Below are 8,178 nucleotides of genomic sequence, written 5' to 3'. Positions count from 1 at the left end.
AGTACCAATTAATATCAGTTCTCATAGAGAATAACTTTGGGCTAAGTTTTACTCCAAGGTATGTGCCTCTGATCTTTAAGGAAAATGAAATAAATTCCTAAAAAGGAATTTAGGAATTTATGAGCATGGTACAGCTATTATCCTAGTCTGTACAGACACTGTATTCAGACTAAATACCCATTGATTGCCAATGCTCTGTATGGGGGTCACCCTTCAGACACAAAACTTTCCTTAACCCTCATTCCCTCTGTATTGGCAACAAAATGGTCAGAAGGAAAACAACCTCTAAAACAAAAACAATAAAAGTTAGCAACTAGCAATTGATGACTAGAGATTATAATGTGACAATAGTAACTTTCAGTACCAACTGGATAACAGGAACAGGAACAGAGGAGAGATTTAAATGTTCACATATCTCATCAGTTAGTAGTAAGACAATCACATAAAAATGGCGGTCTTGTCTGACCACAGGATAGGCCACTAGAGAGTCCCAACGTTCACAATATTAGAAGCTCTCTGGTTTATTCAAGTGGAAGAGAATGGAGCTCACATCCTTGTATTTGGCTTGGGGTTTTAATTCACTGGTAGAGGTGACCCCGCCAGCATCCTCTACTTTATAGACCTGAAGTACATAGTAGCTGCTCTTCTTCTGAGCTGTCACAGTGCCTAAGATTAAGCTTCGTGTTGCATTTTATGACCCATAAAGCATGGCAACAAGAAGAGACAGTAAAATTGTCTGACTCTCTGGGTCCACAAAGGAACTACACGTCGTCCATGTCTTGTCACCTTCTAAGTCAATGTTTCTCACTCACTATATCTAACTTTGCCTTTATTTTTCTACCCCAATTGAGAAAAAAAAAAATTCTTGTTGCTAGCCTGTTGTCTATACAATCTTCTTGATCTGTTTTGGCATTGAATTATATTATTAGGTCACAGAGAAAGTAGAAATCTGAAGAAAGCTACTGTTAGCTCAGTGCCATGCACAAAAAATTCTTGGAAAACATACTGGACAAAGAAAAATTGTCAGTGGGCTTTGCAACGCATGCCTCACCAGGCAACACAGAGAACTCGGATGCTCAACTCTCAGCAGCATGCAACACTTATTTCTGATTAATGTTAGGTATTTTTTTCAGGAGAAAAAAAGGAAAGCAACAACATATAGGTAGCATATAATGAAATAAACAGTTTTTAACAAAGAAGATGCTAAAAGAAGAATATTGCAATCCCAAGTGTTATAGTTTGGATATAAGATGTCTGTCAAAACTCCTGTGTTGATGCAGGATGTTCAGAGATCAAATGACTGGATTATGAAATTTGTAATCTAATCAGCTCGTGTGAGTCTGAATGGACTGATGGAATGGTAATTGTAGGCAGGTGAGGCATGGCTAAAGAAGATGGGTCATTGAAGACATTTCCTGGAAGGGTTCATCTTCCCTGCAGCGCCCTCTCCTTTCTCTCTCTCTGCTTCCTGGCCACCATGAGCAGAGCAGCACTCTTCCACCATGATGTTCTGCCTCACAGGGGCTCAGATCAATGGAGTTGGCAACCATGCACTGAGCCTCTGAAACCATGAGTTCAAAACAAACTTTCACTCCTCTAAGTTGTTATTGTCAAGCATTTGGGCCACGGAAATGAAAAGCTGACAAGGAACACCAAAATGAGGATTCGATGAACCCAAGAATAAATAAAAATGTTTCCAATGCAAATTTACAGCTTATAGCCATTGTTTCCGGTTGCCTTGAAAGTAAGTCAAATGTTTGTGTTTCTCTGAGTGTGCTGACCTGGATATAGTTCATGGGACTTTTCATTTAAATAAAGAACTGGCAACCCATTGATGGTGGCAAGATATTGCTCTGACATATGAACCTCAAAGATAAGAGGCACAGATTACTAGAGTAGAGGACATTTTGGGGATCAAGTCACCCTCCTTAATTTATAGTCACTTATCCAGGCAAGGTAAATGACTTGCTCACTTATTTTGCAAGAAAGCCAGATTTCGCATTAAAAAATCCAAACCTCAGGCCCATTGTGTCCCAGGGCTATCGTGCTGCATTCTTTTAAAAGTGACTTACATAGGTGGAGGGGGGAGAAAAAAGAACAACATCAATGAAAAAAACTGAACAGTAATAGAAGACTAAAAATTGTATGTTTGGTGATGAACAAAGGCCAACCAAATACATCCAAGCCTCACACTCCATGTCCATACAGACCAGTCCCAGGATGAGAAATGCAATCATCTGTCTGGTTTGAACAAGCTCCTGGGAGCCCATGAGTATGCCAAGCAAGAACCTACACATTGTCCTTAACAGCACCCTCTATCCTGCCCAGTGAACTCTTCCTGTCCCCACACATACACGTGTTTTGTTTTTCCTTCATAATATGTTACTTCTTCAGAAAACATAGTTGCATAAAAGAAAACACTCTAAACCCCCTAAATTAAGTGAGGGAGGCTATAGAAGGATGAACTCATTTTTACTTTACCCAGTGCGCTATTAGCTTAATGATAGCATGACCTATTCAAGGGCAGAAAAAGAGAAAAAGAATATAGAGTTTCCAACAATTACCTTCCAAAACCCTGCCTCCACACCATTCCATATAAAAGTCTACCAAGTCATCTGTGAACACAAAAGCATATTTTAAATCTGTCTTCTCCATCTCGTCATTATTTTCCTACTCTAAGTGATATCATCTTTCTGTGAGATCATCATTTAGCTTTCTAAGTGATATTCTTGCTTTTCCTCTTATCTCTTACCACCTGTCCATCATTGAATGCTCCCTTCTGATAAACATAAATTGAACCTGTCTTTCCTGGTTAAAAGCTTCCCAAAGCCTTAACCCACTCAAATTCCTTTACCTAACTGGGAAACTGGGTTGCAGTACTCTAGACAAAATTTAAAGAAGAACTAATTCTTTCAGGAGAAGACTACTAATTCTTTCATCTCCTATGTTTTTTGAGGACTCTGATTTGGATAAAATGAAGCTTTTTAACCCAGAAAGTGAAATCTATCCTGTAAATAATTTTGCCTAAAACCATAATAGCCTCTATGTTTATTTCCCCTTATCTATCCCAAAACTTTATCCAGTTCTTGCTTGGCCCTTCTAGATTCAGCTCTATTCAAATGAAAAGACCTTTTATTGTTTTGTACTTGATATTGAAAGATGCAAAGGAAAAGTTTACAGATCCCATTATAATGAGGAGGTGGTAACTTACAAGAGATCTGCCCTATAAAAGTACTCTCTATCTGAGATAGAATTAAGACCGTATGCTCTAGCTGCCATCGGTGCTTTCAAAGTGAATATTAGAAGTTTAGTGAAAGAAGAGGCATCATTCTATTTGAGTGAACACTGAAATCTTTGACTTAAATGAGAGGCATGGGAACAACTGCAATTCGAGATTCAGAACAAAAAGAAATAATTAGGACTATTATTGGGTCAACTTAGAGCTGAGGGTAAGTCTAATGAAAGTCATAGCTCACTATGTGTTCCCTACCAGTTAGGAGCCCCTCAGGAAAAGACTCAGGCTGTTTTGCCTTTCTTCCTATCATTTGTCTAGAAAATATGAGACCAGCTATCTCCAGATCAGCTCCTGAAAACCCTGGATGGTCTATGAGCAGTCCCCCAGGATCAACCCATGGAAAAGTAGGAACCATTTTAGGGGTTAAGAGTTTCTTCTGCCTACTTCAGAGAAAACCCTTCCCATCCTCTTCTTGCCTGCTCTCATGCATGAGTATAACCAGTAGCTTTTAGAAATTAGACATGATCTGGCCACACCCCCCGGAAATAATGATTTTACATTAGTAGAAGTACCTCAAACTACAACAAAACAACTTTCTGCACCATTCTGATGATTACTCCTGGTTGAACCACTACCCACTCAGAACTATAGGGACAGTGCAAAACTACCCATCTTAGCTGGTAGAGTCACTGCCTGGTCTTGAGATCCTGCAGCCTCTGCTGCCCCCTGGTGGTATCTACTAGACTTACCTTACCCCTCATGAAAAAATACCTGTTGAGAATCAACTGTGTCAAAAGTATAGTGTGGGGAGATATGATACAATGTCTTATGATGTGTTCCTTTATTCACATTTTACCATTCCAGAAAAAAATAATTCTCCTTAAAAAACATCTTAATATCTAACTATAAAACTGCCACTAAAATTTTTATTAGAAATGCATGGTAAGCAAAAACTAACCTACTCTAATATCAGAAGTTTAAAACAAAAGCTATGCAGGTAAAGGGAAATTGATTTTTTTATTAAATGATAGTATTTTTCCTTTTCTCAGAACACATACTACTTAATTCTCTAAATTCCCTAATACAAGTCTTGATTTGGTAACTCTCATAAACCAAAATTAAACATACTAAGATCTGAAACTGAACTAATGAATAAAATTTAGGTCTTCTTTCAGTTATCTAATCTTTTCATCAAAAATTTCTTGTTCAGGAAAATTCTCACAAAAAATGAATTATAAGTGAATTACAGAGTTTTTTTTTTCCCAAGCATCCCAGAAAATTGTCTCTAAATCGATACTCCGTACTTAGGAAATTTGAAGACCATGACATATTTTTCAACTTATCTAATATTTCTTTTCCTTGGACTCAGAGTCCACTGAAAAAAATCATTCTTGTAATTGTGTGTTTCATTTAAAGAAACATCAACTAATAAGATCATTTTCACTTTGTGGGAAGACATCTGTTTCCAATTTGATTTCTGGAAGCCAGGCAGAATTCTGAGCAACTCAACTATTTGATAATCTCCCATCTTTGTTTCCACTGGTAGAAACAGCCTTCTTAAATGTTCAACTTTTCCAAATGAATTAATAATATCTTAAATTTATGTTCATGTCTAATCTAATGTTCCCAAACTGGGATAATTTTGACTCAGAGACTTCCCCACAGCTGTTTGGAAATACAAGGTGTTCTGTACATTATTTTTTATGTGTCTGCATATCATTATAAACACAGAAACCACATTTTAATGTATCTAAATCTGTCTTCCTTTGATGCTCATAAATTGAATGTGCACTCAGGGCCATGTGGGGTTTTTTTTTCCACTGTAATAAACTGTAGTGAAATCTGAGGAGTTATGATGTATAACCTTGGGCTACTAGGGGGTACTTTTGACACATGAATGTCTCTAGGAGATGGAAAATTCAATTTATTTTATTGCCACTCTTGAAACTTCTAAAGTTAGAGGGAATTTAAAAACTGCTTTTCTTACTTTTTAGAAATCTTAGGATCTGTGACTATTAAGAATTAAAATGTCTAGAACTTGTGCAATACATCAAAACACGAAGAATAAATTACTTAGAGTCGGAGCCAATAAAAAAGACCGACACACTGACAGCAGACGAGAATCATCTAAGTTTCTGGTTTGAGGTTAGTGTAAGTTAAGTGTCAGGTTCCTCCAGGCACCAAATGGATTAACTGTTGTTCTTATTTTCTTCTTTTTTAATTATACTTATAAAGAAAAGTTTTTTATTTTTAAATAATAATACACAACAAAATTTTTTTTAAAAAATTAAACAAACTCAATAATTACAAGCCAGGGAGATTCTATTTCTAGGTTGAAGTGTAATGCATATAAAAACAGTTGAGTTCAATTTAAGCTATATTTCCAATGACTCAAATTGGAATTCAAATAGTGTGTTTTAGAATATCATTGTATTTCTGGAAGTGTGGAAGGATAATCTAATTAAAGTGTCCCTACCTTAACGTCAATTATTTTTCCTTAAAAGACCACTCTCAAGGGGTAGGTTTCTGAATATCAATGTAGCAGATTTTCAAGACTGAATTTTTCTTTGCTTAGTGAATGACTGTATAGGTCCTTCTGCCTATAATACCCTACCCTCTTATAGTCACTCCTGATCCAACTAGGATCCCTAGTTCTGCCATTTACCTGATAAGCCCTTAATAATTTCCAAGACCCAATTGGGAAACACATTGTCTGTGAATTGTGAGTTGGTATTTAACCTGAGCCCACTATCAATTACTAAATTTTGTATAACTTGACCTGACTAGAAGAGAAGACGGCAGTCATTTGCTTTGCTATCATCCAAAGAAATCTAATGAGCAACTTAGTAGCACAGACTTTAATTTTCAAATCCTAAGCACCATGAAAACTTATTGACACATAAGCGATACTAAAAATCATTGGTTGAATGAGTATAGACAGCACACCATAAAGACAGAGTCAATTTCCTCTACACATAAAATTAAAGATTGTTTCTAGGAAGTTAGAGTTTTGTTGAAATAGGAAAGATGTCTCTTGTTTGCTTTTGCAAGTTTAATTCTGGGAACAATTTTGTTCATGCAAATATTTGCCTCTATTGTCAAACTGTAGCTAAAACAATTTTTGTTATCTATGGATGATACACAAAGCAAAATTCTGGTAGCAAAGTAAATCAAATAGAGTTGAGCAATGTTTCTGTCTCCCCTCTCTCTTTTTTTTTTTTAATTTGAAACATGGTTAACATTGATTAATAGGGTTGGATATATTATTTTCACTGAAGTTAATTTTCAAAATTTACTTCTTTAAATACGATGCATTATCCAAAGTAAACATTGAAATATTTATTTGGTATTTAAGGTAATAGGAAAGAATAGCTTGGATAAATTAGTTCTTTGACTCATTGCTACAACAAATTTTGCCTAACTCCACAGTACCAAATCTTATACATTTTGAATTGATGGCTATTCTGTAATATTATCTACCCTCCAAGATTCCTGTGAGACACAGTATTTGAATCTAACATTCAAGTCCTTCTTGTCTGCGCAGAGGCTCACATTCATTACAGGAAATAAGGACATAAATTACATTGAAATAAACTCCAGTACTGCAGAGTTTTAAAGATCTGACCACGCTATGCAAAATCTTAATTCTCATCTTCCTTCCCACTTCTGAAATTTCAAAAGACCTAAACCAATATCAGGTAAAGAAAATGCAAATTATAATAGGGGACAGGAAAAAAAATACATAAAATCGTCATCAGAGAACCATTGGCTTCCATGAGGGGAAAGAAATTTATGACCTGTGCAAGGAAGAACAATGGGAGCTCAATGTTACCATCAGTAGATCTTAGGGTGACTGACCCTTGGCTTCATCTGGCTGACCTAAATTTGATGTCCACTGTCTGTGTTCCGTAAGATGCCACCATTCCACAGCCTCATTTAGAATTTTTCTGTTAAATAAATCAGATTCTTCCTCCTGGACTTGAGGTACCTAGAAGAGAAAAACACAGGGACTAAGATTCCCTTGCCCAGTTTTATTAAGAACTATACCTCAAAGAGAAACTCTACTGGTTACTGCTGATGATTATTCTGCCTTTCTGTTCCTATTTAAAACTCTCCACTTTTAGTTAAGTTATAATGAAGTTCAGAGGCTTGATACTAAATGAAAGGTAACATATAAGAATTAAATATATGTTAGTGAGAATGGTTACATGATGATGATGGGTTCATGCTGTGATTCTCAATTGAATTGCTATTATTAGACTGTAATTTTGACTATAGAGAACTAAAGTACTATGTCAACTATAACTACACCCCAAATCTGGTATGTGGTTAAAAATTTGACAATGTAGCCAATTCTCACTAATTGGTTGGTTGGTTGCTTTTTGTTGTTGCTTAACTCCTATCTCTATTTTTTAATATGACTTCTTGGTATTCGACCTTCTTCAGTTTGTTTGTATTTATCATGTACAATATATATATATATATATATATGTATGTATATATATGTGATATATATATAATGTCATGTATATATACAATACATACATATAAATGTGTGTGTGTGTATATATATATACATATATAAAATCGAGACATCTATAAAATTTTGAAGCAACTCTGAGATAATGTAAGAACCAGAATTTTACCAATACTGTGTAAACTATCTGACCATTATTATAGTTTGGATCTAGAATGTTACCCAATGCCTTCTCATGTGTTGAAGGCAATGCATAAAGGTTCATTGGTGGGTCTTTTAGGAAATGGTTGGATCATAAGGGCTCTAACCTCATCAGTGGATGAATCCATTTGATGGATTAAAAATTTGAATGGACTACTAGGTGGAAACTTCAGGCAGGTGGGACGTGGCTGGAGAAAATTGGTCATTGGCCTTAGGGACTATATCTTGTCCCTGGCCCCTTCCTCTCCCACCCTCTGTTTCCTGG

Source organism: Callospermophilus lateralis, chromosome 12, assembly GCF_048772815.1.
Source record: "Callospermophilus lateralis isolate mCalLat2 chromosome 12, mCalLat2.hap1, whole genome shotgun sequence".
Taxonomy (NCBI): Eukaryota; Metazoa; Chordata; class Mammalia; order Rodentia; family Sciuridae; genus Callospermophilus; species Callospermophilus lateralis.
The sequence above is the reverse complement of the archived record's forward strand: the minus strand, read 5'-3'. Positions refer to the sequence as shown.